Source organism: Rutilus rutilus (assembly GCF_951802725.1).
Source record: "Rutilus rutilus genome assembly, chromosome: 3".
Taxonomy (NCBI): Eukaryota; Metazoa; Chordata; class Actinopteri; order Cypriniformes; family Leuciscidae; genus Rutilus; species Rutilus rutilus.
Genome location: NC_140211.1, coordinates 22,990,465 through 23,003,925, shown reverse-complemented (window position 1 = coordinate 23,003,925; position 13,461 = coordinate 22,990,465). Strand labels below are relative to the sequence as shown.

Genomic DNA, 13,461 nt, shown 5'->3' with positions numbered 1-13,461 from the left:
TTTTATTTAAAGGAACACCAAAATTGGACAGAGAATATATTAAAATAATATTAAATATCAATAGATTATTTTTCATTCAGTTCTGTGCAACATTATCAGATTTAATTAGGGCTGCACCCTACTAAAGATTTTTCTAGTCGACTAGTAGTCGTTCATTTAAGCCATTAGTCGATTAATAGCAGAATTGCCATAGGAACTCACATCATCGTTGAGGGAGGATAATGACCTACAATGGCAACATTTTTCACACTCACGACAGAAAATTTAAATACTGCCCTAGAGTCACTAGCAGAAAGGCAGCACGATGTAAACAAGCCAGACTAGAACTCAACACAGTCACGGCAGCTTCACATTCGCTTAATTCAGTAGAAAAATAGCTCCTCTTCATAACATAAGGATCACGTCCAACAAATGTTGTGACTTTCTGTTTATACCTTTCTAAACCAGCACAGTATGGACGTTTCTACATCTTGTCCATTCTGCTTTTCACTTCCTGTCCTCCATCTGAATTTTCACACGTCCTCAGAATCATGTGTCTGCAAACAATCTTATTTCTCATGTATGTGAGGCAAGTAGCTAATTACTAAGCAACCACTGAATGGAATAACACAAAATAAACTCAGAATATCAGCTTTTTAACGCATATAACCATTTTGATCAACTCTTAATTAATAATTAATTAATTAATAATCATATTTTTCAAAACTACTGCCTTGATCAACACAAAATAGGTGTCATTTGAAAGCTTACAGCCTGAACTTTACAATGAATGTAGCCAATTTGATTAGCTCCTACGTAGAGTTATTTGCTGATAAAAAAAGAAGAAATTTATACTTTTTTGTACTATGTACTGTAATATGTCAAAAACATCATACAGCTCAGATAGTCATGTGTCATATGTCAATTAAAAGGGCTTACAGTAGAATAAAACAAGCATAATTGTTTTGGGCTTTGACTAAACTTAAACGAGTTTTTGTACGTGAAGCCCCACAAGACCCATATGTAAATAATATACGGATGTGGCATTTATGTCACGTTTTAGCTTGTAACTTCATGATACATGCTCCGATCATAATATCATTACTTACAGCAGATTCTCACGCTTAAAATGAGTCTAAAATCAACATAAACCATTACTTTGATCATGAGTTATTCCTCACAGAGTTACGACACTTAAACTCCACAGGCCCTAACTAAAAACAAATGTAGCTTTCACGTGGTGTTTTCGCTTTTAACTTCATGAAACATGCACAGATCGTAGAAAGAGTCACATCATTACTTACAGTTGATGCTCCCGACTGAAATGAGTCCAAAATCAACATAATCCATTGCATTGATCACAAAATATTCCTTACGGAGGAACAACTTAAAAAATGTCCATTAGGGGGTGCCAAGGGCTAAACAAAAAGGCTACCTTGGTTCCAAATGCTGTAACTTTTGATTACGGTATGCTATCACCACAAAATTTGATCCAGATTCAGCCCACATGTAAGGGAACTTCACCAAAAGAATTGTCCTCCTATCTTATTTCCTTCCTGGGTTATTGCATGTCAAATAAGAAAGATATTAAAAATACATATTTTTGTCTTTAATCAGCAGTTTCTCAGCATAAGAATGCCCAAATGTATTTTTTTTTCTTCTACAAATTGTAAAAGTTTTCTTTCAAACAATACCTACCTTTTGACTCTCCTTGCTATATAGTTTTGGAGTTATGAGTCTTTACTTTGTGCATGTCAACTCTAACAATACCATCAGGGCTAAAGGGGTTAATGTTAGAGTGAGCGGCCATGTAAAGTTGCTACTACTTACATGTTTCAAACATAGACTGTATAAAACAATGGACAAAGTGTCCGTGAAGTCACCCGTAGGTTTCTGAAGAGCATTTTTGAAGCCCAAAAAGGCGGAGCCGGCCGTCGCCATCTTGGCAAGAGCGTCACGCGAGAATGACGCGCACTCCCGGATAACCGAAAATGGGCAAAGAGGCGGGACGTGGGTGGAGTTGAGGTGCCTGGTTTTATACAATCTATGGTAATTACAGGCCTATTTCCTACGCATATTTTTGGGGACATGTCAAACAAATACTTCCAATTTAGTCTGTGTTAGTAAATGTTACGCTATTTATGAAATGCAGGCATAACATTATATGATAACGTTTCAGGCTGTTTTATACAGTCTATGGTTTCAGTCTACAGCTAATCACAGTCTGTTGGATTCTAGAGTGTAGTAAAGTTTTAAATAAATGAATAAATAATAAATAAAAATGGAGGCAAGACTTCTTGGACAGTCTGTTAGTACAATTAACCGATCAGCAAGCCATATTATTTGACAATTTTATGAAATAATGAATTGCAGTTTAAGTCTCTTCCGTGTTGGATTCATGAGAGAGACCGGAAGGTTGCCGTTCGGTTTCAAGTGATAAGCCATTGTAGAGTACGCTTGTACGATTTGTTAGTCTAAACTACGCAAAAACCTGGTGACGCCTCTGCACGCGCAGTCCTCAAATCAAGCAACAGCAAAAGAAGAAGAGTTTGACCAATCATAGCGCTGGATTCATTCCCCAAATAGCAAGCGGGGATGATTGACAGATGCGTAAGGCCTATCATTAAAAAGAGACTGAAAATCGACACCAATAAAGAATCCCGCTCGATCCGCCTTCCACTCCCGCGGCCCGCAGTCTGGCTGATTTCATAAGCGAGGACAGTACAGTAGGCTAGTCACTGTACATCTGACCCCTGAAGGTAAACGGCCTGGGCTGGGCTCAATGTGGAAAGTTGAAATATTGTACTGAGTTAACCTAATCCTATGGATTCGATGATCACACGGATCGCATGGATTATCTTAAAATACTCCGTTCTTCATGGTCACTCAGAAAAGAGGAAGACATCATTCAGCCATGCAAATAATAAAATGCTCAAGAAATGCTGAACAATAAATCTTTGAACTTGAAATCGCTATGGCTTAGTGATTATGAAAGTGATGTGATTTGTGGATTACGGATAAGCGCGAGTCTGGAGAAACAGGCGTTTATTAATTAATTCTCAGTGCTAAGAAACGTAGCCTTCATGTGTTACGTTACTGTGTTAATAACTAAAGTACCTAATTATGTTACATATTTATTTTGTATGAAAACTAGCGCGTTCGTTACAGATTAAAAAGTAGGCTACCGTTGTATCAGTGCTGCGCGAGCTCTCTCTCACAAACACGGACGCGCGCACAAAGAGAGAGAAGATAATTGTAAAATTAAGTTTAAATTTTGTTCTTGCTTGGTTTTGTTTTTTGGTTTTTTTTTCTGTCAAAATGCCAGAAAGCATTTTGTATTATCCATCCTTGTTTTTAAAATTCGTTAAATGACGAACGTTTTACTGTTAACAGCCCTTATATGTCGGATTCGTCTAACTTACCGGTATACTTGATTCTTTTTAGAATAAGTGATTCGTTATGCTATTATTGGACTCCTGTCTAATCATTGTCAACTGTTTTCTATAAATATGTTTGTATTGGGTAACATTTATTAAGGTAGCCTAATGCGTGTCCTGTTTAAAATGCGCAATGTTCAAATGCAAAGACGGCACGTCACAAATAGAAGCCCTTTTCCCTGTGGTATTTAGTATCATATTTGGATATTGGAACAATAAATTAAGTAGCCTATCTTAAATGTACCTTTTTTTTATTTATTTTTTTTACAGTTTTATTGGGGTTTCCTAATTTTAGACTAGTTGACCAGCACACATTTTATGCAATATAATGCATGTGAGTCGTCGTCGTTCACCCCCCTCCCCCTCCTCATCGACGTCTAGTAAGCCGCTTTCAAGGTTGGCAGGTATGCATATCTGAGGTTGATGGATGTTCGGTGAACATTTGTATTTCCTGCCTGACATACTGTAATTACCACAAGGACCTTGGGTAACGATCTTTGTGTCAAACCGCTTGACCTCACAACTTCCTGTAGAGTTTTTGGAAGTGGTGCTAGTACTCACAAAGTTACAAAACATGCCATTTTAATTTACTTGTCATCAATCACTGGGACGAAATGCAACCATCTGTACTGTCCACACTGATACGTTTTTGTTTGAAAACGCATCTTTTTCTCTCCGGTTTGGCCTTCCGTCAACACTGAGATGGCGTTTTTATCCTGCGAAAACAGCTTTTTGAAAATGCTTTCCCAAGTGGATAGATTTGAAAACGCCATTTTTGCGTTGTAGTGTGGGCTGTGAAAACCGAGGTATTTAAAAACAATGATGCATGTTTAGTCATGTGACACGTGTTGAACTGATTGGTTGGTTCACATGGATATTTGTGAGGTCAGAGGTTACTGTCAAGGACTCCAACAGATGCACAACTGGGCTGTTTCAGGTGACGAGTGGCGACTGTTAAAAGCCTTTTGTTTATTCAGGAAGGCCTTGTGCCTGTTTAGGCACAGAGGTTAACAAATGGATAAATAATTCTCCAGTTCATGTCAATGGTATTACAAGACCTAATATTTATTGAGGAATGGATTTCAAGAGAGAAATATCTTATCTATATATACACACACAAAAAAAACGTACTTTTGAGCTCTATAACTGAAGCAAACCAACTAAATTGATACTAGGGACTAGGGTTGGGCGGTATTACGGTAATATCGGATACCGCGGGATCTTAAAATAGCACCGGTATCAGTTTCAATACCGTCATTACCGGCATTTATATAGCCTATAATATATATATTATTTATTTGTTGCCTGAAAAATGCTTATGTGTGGTTGCAGTTTGGCAATATTTCTGGTTCCAACCGAATGAGAAGGGAGAGGCGGTTAATACAAGAGATGTAAACACCTCTAACCTAATGTCGCATCTCCGAAACAACCGCCCACTCACTGCTGCCAGGATGCATTTTGTTCTCGAGTTCATTAAAAAAGCGCATTAAGTTTCGTATTTGTTAAAATATTATAATATTATTTTTTCCATCTTTGTTGATTATGAAAAGTGAACGGCACAAATAAGATGGGATGCATCGGGAGTCAGGCGATTTGACCACTTCAATAAATTTCGTTTTGTAAAAGGCCTCTTTAAAACGAATTTCGTTTTGTATATATTGATACTTCATTTTAATAAATTTTTCACCAACCAATTGCCTGGATAATCATGACATGATGGGCATGCCGCGGTCACTTGCATTGAAATCTCATAAATTAACCGAAACTCAGTGTAGGCTATGCCTCACAGACATGACAAATATATATAAATAAAGCTTGAAATTTATTTAAACGAAACAATTAAAAACGAAAGAAATAGGCTACTCACTGATTAGGCTAAGTAGCCTAATCCATGATTTCTCTCTAGGCGCGTTCATATGGAGATGCGATCATCAATTTCATTAAACGAAACCATTCAAAATGAAAATAAATAGACTAGCCTACTCTCTGTAATCCATGATGTGCATTTCTCTCTATAGCGTTCACTACGGAGATGCCGATCGTCAATTTCTTTAAACGAAACAATTCAAAACGAAAAGAAAAAGGCCACTCTCTGATTGTGTAATGATGTGCATTTCTCTCTATAGGCGCGTTCACTACAGAGATGGCGATCGTCAACTTCCATCTTTGCAGAAAAGTTTTATTAATAAAAATCAATGGACACGCGTCACCGGATTACAAAGGCACTTCTTGCTTGTTGCACGCACACAGATATTATGTTGAATAATGGTGGGCTCGGGCTCATAATAACAGTTAATGCCGTCGGCCGGACTCAGACACAACGTGCAGGGGTTGGGCTTGATTTTTTTTATTTTTGCCCGATCTGGCAATCAGTTTCTCAACGGTGTAGGCACAAGCCAACAGTTTGGTGACGCTGTCTGAGCCCATTATGTCATAATTTTTAATTAGTCACGGTAATACCGTATACCCCGGTAAAATAGGGAGGAGGTTTGACGCTATCAAAATTCGAATACCGCCCAAGCCTACTAGGGACTAAAGAGCACAGAAACTAGAAACTAATGAGGAAACACCAACTAATGAGGAAACACCAACAGAGTGGTGTTAACTCATTCTAATGTTTTGTTGAAAAATGCATACTCTTTAAAAGAAAACATCTCTTTGTCATTTTATTTTTAACTCGGTTCTGTATTTAATCTTGTGATACATGGAAACTGTAACATGTTTGAGTGCAGGTGTCTGCTTTCTCAGGCTGTGGAAAAACCCTCTCGGCCTCTTTTTGTGAAAACACTGTTCTCTCTCCCATTTCCTCTCTCCTATCTGTTGGTCTTGAAGGTATTTGCCAGAGTTTTTCAGCTTGATCAGTTTGCCTGCATTACGGAAAACACGTGGCTCACATTCATCCAAAAGTGAAACCTAGTATTTCCAACATGTTTGTTAATGAGCATATAACTAATGGAAACAGGAAAATCAATTTAAGGAGCCACAGAGGGTTTGTACTGTGTGTTTTCCTTCTCTGTGCAACTTTCCATATCCCCTACCCCCAAACACACATAAACACATACTCAACATTCACTTTCTTTCTTCTGGAATGCAGAATATCTGTTATGCTTAATTGGAGATATTATTGCAACTCTGTGTGCAAAAGGGAGGAGTTTAATACGTGTGGTCCTGCTTAGGGTTTGGAAAATGTGAAATTCCCAGTGAGTCATGTTAAGTATTTCCTGAACATTTAGGGCTGGTTACAGATGTGACTAACTGTGTGTGTATGTGTGTGTGTGTGTGTGTATGTCTTGTGTGTAAACGTGAATATAGCTTAAACAGTAGTACAAAAAACACCCCTGACTGGATTGCCCGAAGCAAAATGTTTGTTTCACGCCATTTGAACAACAAGCCTATTTGGCAAATTGGCAGAAGTTTCCAAAAGGATTTTTGTGTCAGTTATGTTAAGCATCACCAGCTTTGTCAATTTTATTACTAATTCATGAATGAATTTTTATCTCAATAAATGATTAGGCTATATTAACATGAGAATATGTGAAATAGTGGTTTAGCCTTAAGGGGCCCAAATATACCTAAATCAAAGAATGAACTGGTGTGATGTCGTTTTGAACAAAATCAGGCCAAAATGAAGTTCGTTTCGTGTAGGGATGCACCGGTCATGATTTTTCATGGTCGATTACGATTGCCAATTTTTTTACAAGCTAATGGGCCGATTACAATATTTTTTTTTCTTCAAATGTAGGCTATTTGTTTGTTTATTTGCTCTACTTAAAATATATGTAGCCATTTGAAAATGATCCAAACTACACACATGAAGCATGAGCAGTTGGTTTTTTTTATTTAAATTAGATCGAATTTAAATATTTAAAGCAAAAACAGAATGATTTGATTTTAGCTTTGTGAAATTACATGCCTGCACAAAACAAACACTGCTGACAAGCTGAATGAAAATGCAAATTCACTTTCTGTCACTAGGTGTTATTTATAAAACAGCAGCGACACAACATTTCCTTGGTTCCTTACCACTATAAACAAAGCAGCACTACGCTAATAGACACTACTTTAATAGGAATTATACAGAGGTAGGAGGGGAAAAAAATGCTATTGAAACTTCTTTGAAGACAGTCAGTTCCCTTCTGAGATACACCCCCACCCCCAATTCAATAATTATATTTTCTTCCAATATTTCAAGCATCGTGAACAGTGAGCCTGCTTTGTACAGTATTGGCTCTGTTGGTGCTTCTGTGCTCATTTTGGCTAATTATTGCAATTCAGTTTGTGTGCAAGTCTAGTACAAAAATGGGCCAAAATTATATATTTTTTTTATTTTTTAATAAAATCCCCCGTTCCATCAGTTCATCTTGCCAGTGCAAACTGTCCGAAAAAGTTCACTTTGACTGGTAAACACCTTTGAACAACCATTGGTTGCTGAAAGTATATTACTGCTCAGGTATTTTTTAAACTTAATTTTACCCCTAAGCAAAAAAAAAACTAAAAAGGCCTTAACCTTTTGACCATCAAGGTCCAGCGCTTCAGTGGTATACAGCCACTATTATAAAAACTCAGCGGGTGGCCTTCCTGATGTCTGGGAACAGCTGAGGGCTTGACTGGACGATCACACATGGCTCAGGCATGATGGGAGTGGCAGTGGTTGGGGGGGGGGTTGGGGGGTGGCCATAAAGGCGAGAGGTGAATCTCAGATTTGTGACATCCAAGCACATGGTAACCTAATAAAGAATACTGTCAGGAAACAGGGCAGCTTATTTCTGTAAGTTAGCAGATCTGAATGCAAAGCCAGAGAACCAGCAAATATGCATTTGGCAGAATTAGAGATTTAAGGGAATGATGCAATACAAGTAAAGAATGACAGAATGCGTTTTGGATCCCAGCCTGAAACAGACCGAGTATACTGTGATCTTTTGTCTGTCTGCAAAGTGCAAAGATGCCATGTAAGGAGCTGCAGATGAAACTTTACAGCTCTCAACATCTTAATGTGAGGAAATGGCCTGCAGCCAGAAGCTCTCTACACCCTGCCTTGCTCTTTATAGAGTGTAATGTGAGAGAACACAACTAGAGCTCAAGTCCATCAGAGAAAGAGCATTGGACGGCTCCAGGTGGGGAAGCTTTTTGTCCTGAATGGAGTAAAGGATTGTGCTTGCTTTAATAGTCTCTTTAAAAGTCATCTTTTAAAGGCTACAATAGAATGCGATTAAAGAATAAGCACTCATAAATATTAAATAGTAAGTCAATTATTAATTTCCATAAATCATTGTTGTGATATTTACTAATACATTATGTTCTAGAAACGGCGTCAGGATGTGATGTACTGTAGCTGAACACAAACTCAAATGACTAAAAATATCCAAGACTCGTCATTGTTTTTGTTGTACACACTTTTTAGATGCTTTTCCTTCACTTATCTTACTTGAGCAATTCCCATCAGCCATTGTGTAATCTCATGGTGGTGTGTGGTCAGGTCAGCCATTCCCTGAAAATGCCTGCTGCTGAGTGCGAGGGGAATGGAGCTGGCCCGGGTGACTCAATTATTCCATATTGGCAGGGGAGGGATGTAACCATAGCAACAAAATTAGATGAGTGGCTGCTTCTGTACTTAAACAACACAGTTTGAATAAGACTGGATTCACGACTCAAACAAATATGACTTTAGTGCCATTAGTGCATCTTCTTGCTGTCTTAGCTCTTGTTCACAAAATTGACAACTAATCATAGCTCAGCAATAAGAATTTTTCTGCTGTCCCAGGCCTGTTTCAAACTGATCACTCAAGCAGTACATAAGTGAAGTACACTATCATTCAAAAAATTGGAGTCAGTAAGATAAATTTTGTTTTTAACTTTTTATTCATCATAGAATCCTGAAAATGTTTCCACAACAAATATTAAACAGCACAACTGTTTTCAACATTGAAAATAAAAAATGTTTCTTGAGCATCAAATCAGCATATTAGAATATTGTTTTAATATAGTTTACAATGTAATCTAAAGTAATTTAAGTAATATAGTAAATAAAATCATTTTCATGTGTAATATTTCAGAATATTACTGTTTTTACTGTAAGCATTTACTGTAAATGTTTCAGATTTTACTTTTTTTTTATGAATCGAGATGTCACATTTTCCTTATTTTTCAATATATTCAGGAGTGGATGCACCTATGCAAGCAAGTCTCCGCTAACCTTCACAAACTTCACTCAACAAGGGCCGCCACGCGCATACGTGTCAAACAGATGGAGCGCAATTGAATAAGAGCGCCATAATTCGGACTAAATTTTAAATAAAAAAATCTATATATTCAATTCCGCACGTGTAATGGCGGGGACGTTGAAAATTATTTCAATATGCAAAACTGTTACCCAATCATAGCACTGGGCGTTTACTTCCAAGTCTTGAATGCAGACTCAGCCTATCAAAACTGAGTGTTTAAAAGAGAGGGTCAAAAACTGGAGAGAATTACTTCTAAATTAGGATCTTTTTTTATGTAAAAAAATCTTGATAACATAATCTTGATAATGGACTTCAGAGAACATTATAAAAAAACAAAAAAATAAAAAATAAAACGTTCATGACTCCTTTAAGAGTGGGTAAAAGTTCCTCATTTGACAAGTGTTTAAATGCAAGATCCGTTTGAAAGCGGCATTGCTGACTTTTAGCAGTATGTTCAGAGGTGTCATATACGGCTCTTCTCTTTTTTTCAAAACTTTACAAAATGTCAGAGTCTCATAGCCGAGAATCACTGAACTTCGCTGAATTTATACCACTAATCACTAAACCACTGTGTAGGGTAAACCCACACAAAGGTTTGTTACTGTATATAACACAATCTCATAATGTATAACACAATCTCATAAGGCCTAAAAAAAAAATTTGTTTGGTTCCGGTTTCCGACCGACCCTGTCAATTTATGTGCGACCCAAATTTATTTTTTGAGACTGGGGAAGAACGGTCTTTCACACATCGTTAATTAAATTACAGTTTCCTTTAAATGCTGTTTTACACTTAAGTAATCCGTTAAAAACCATTAAGTATTGCATCAAAACCCTTTAACTGTCAATTCCTAAAGTGAGCTATAACTTAAGGTTTGGAAATCGTAACATTAAGAGAAACACGGGGGGGGGGGGAGTCAACAATATATCGCGGAACAGAGAGGGCACTGACAACATGCTGACAGACAGGACATAGTTAACATTACCAGCTTACTTTTAATATGAAACAAAGTCTCATTTGGTTATTTCACCTTTCAAATGTGGTCATTTTTTAAAGAAATGTAAACAATAAATACCGTTTTGTGGCTCTTGAATGTGTCGAACAGATCGCTGTAAGTTAGATCATCAGTTAAAACTAACTGATCGTCTCTTGCTTCTAGTTAATTTATAGCATCAAAATCAAATAAACCACATAAATGAACATAACAAAGAATGTTGTTTGACTACAAAAAGATGTCTGTACACTCCGTTTTTCAAGTTCAAATCCTCCATGTTAATCTACTATGAGATCGCCTGTCAAACTCCCGCGAAGGCTTTTTGTGTGTGTGTGTGCGTTTTGCGTGTCTATGGCAACAACAGACTTTAAACGGGAATACAGAATCACTGTCGTAAAAGTTTGATTCGCCCGCGTAAATTAGTAATATCAAATACAGTAGCGTAACTTTAGCCTAGTCCATATCAACATATTATTCTTTCTTTTGCAATGATGGACATGTGTAACGTGATAATTATTTGCCCATGCAACACTAGCATGTCAACCAAAATTGTAAAATTGGGTTTAAAAACATTTGAAACCGTGCTTCAAGAAGTCAAAAAATAACACTGGAGGAAAAAATAAATAAAATAAAAATATAAAAAAATCCCTACCGACCCATGACCTCAACTGACAACCAACCGGAACCAAACTTTTTTTTTTTTTAGGCCTAATGTATAACACAATCTCATACTCAAACATTTTGTTTGAGTAATTCTTTCCAGAAAGGATGTTTTTTGATTGATTCACCAGAGAAATCCCCACATTTTGCTTTTAGTAAAGAAAACGTAATGAATGAATGTCTTATTTGTTCCTCCTTTAGTGGCCAACCCGACCCAGTAACCACAAGCCCATTGTGGCTAAAGTGATGATGTATTTTTCGACCAATATCAGACACATGACAAACTATAAACTCAATGGCAATCTAATAAAAACATCCCATGGAGATCCCCTGTGGTATCTGTCAGTCTGAAAGAAAAACTCAAGTACTCCTGTGTGAATTACAAAAAGAGACCAACATGATACTGAAAGTAAGCTTAACATTTTTTGTTGAATGTTCTCATTTGAAAAGTCCCCACCCTTTGGCATAGCCTACGTGTGATAGCATACCAGTGTCAGCAGGCCTCATGAGACGCTTAGCTAAAATGTTTTTTTTTTTTTTTCAGTCAATACCTAGAATTCATTTATATTTAGTTAGCACAAATGGCTTCCTGTTCCTATGATCGCAATCACTTTGAAAATCCATCAGCACTCAGCATTAGCTTTGCAGCTCATAATCTTGAGTCATTTATACCAGCGGTCCCCAACCTTTTTTGCGCCACGGACCGGTTTAATATCAGACAATATTTTCACGGACCGGCCTTTAAGGTGCGGTGGATAAATACAACAAAATATAAAAAATAATTAAATATAATAATAAACGTGAATCCAATGTGTAGGCTTACTTGCAATTTTATTAGCAGGGTACTCGTAATATCGCGCCTAAAGACAACTGAGAAAGCCTGAACACAAACAAAAAGCCCCCCAAAAGAAAAAAATCTCCATGTTTACGGTGCTGATGCGATGTAAGGGTGGCGCTGCCAATAAAGCACCTAAAAGCTGTCACAAAGAACCAAAATGAATGATTATGAATATGTAAAATATAGCAGGAGACATTTTAATTGTTTAATAATAAACAAGTGTTTTCTGTGCAAAGATTAAGTTGACAATGCTGACTCGCTCTTCGCAGTATAGTGAACGCGCCAGAGAGAAATGCACATTTCATACGAATTACATAAGCAGAGAACAGTCAGTTTTCTTTTGTTTTGAATTGTTCTGTTTAAAATTAGACATTTCAAGCTTTCTATGTCTCAGGTCTGTGAGGCAAGTAGGCTACCTTATACGCTGAATTTCGGTTAATTTATGAGATCAGCTCCAGTTCACGCGCCCGCGCCTCCGTGTCCTGATTAAATATTTTCTATTATATTTACTTCTTATTAAATCCAGGCAATTGGGTGATGAAACATTGATTAAAATTAAGATACAATTAATACAAAACGAAATACAATTTAAAGACAGGCTTTTTGCTTTCTGTCTGAGGTCTCTGTGAAAGTTTTAAAGCAGTTTTTTTGTGCCGCTTTCAGAGCGCTCACGTCTGTAAGGGTGAACTGTCCCATCCGAACAATTATTATTATTATTATTATTATTTTTTTTTTTGTGAAATAGGCTACATTTCTAAATTAATGCGACTTATAGTCCAGTGCGACTTAGGCTATATTATGTTTTTTCTTCTTCATGACGCATTTTTTTACTGATGCGACATATAGGCTACTCCGGAGCGATTTGTAGTCCGGAAAATACGTTAAGTTATATATTCTTTCTGTGAGGCCCGGTACCAAATGTCCCGCGGACCGGCCCGGGGGTTGGGGACCTCTGATTTATACCACAGAACTTAAACTTAATAAAAGTTATTTAAGAATTTATGCTCTTCTCTTCACTGAAAGCCTATTCAAGTGTACAAATTAATTTCAGCAGTTTTACTGGTTGCCAGGTTGAAGCACTTTGTGAAGAGTTGATGAGAAAAATAAACAATCATCAGACCTTATTAGATACATCTTAAGCAATCCTGCAGATTGAGATACATCTTAAGCAAGATACATCTTAAGCAATCCTGCTACTGCTAGTAATTGTAATGTAATATAAGCTCATTTAATTTTAGTGTTAATAATGTAACTTGTTTTTTGTTTCGTACAGTGTACAAATATTATTAGCTTGAAAATCACTGTATCACATTTGAATAAATGCAGAAACAT

The 13,461-nt window shown here is 36.9% G+C and overlaps 1 protein-coding gene across 1 annotated transcript in view; it reads left to right on the top strand.

The window, feature by feature from the left end:
- Positions 1-13,461, top strand: part of cd81a (CD81 molecule a) — a 32,602-nt gene that overhangs the window by 9,862 nt on the left and 9,279 nt on the right. The gene's annotated exons all lie outside the window — the stretch shown is intronic.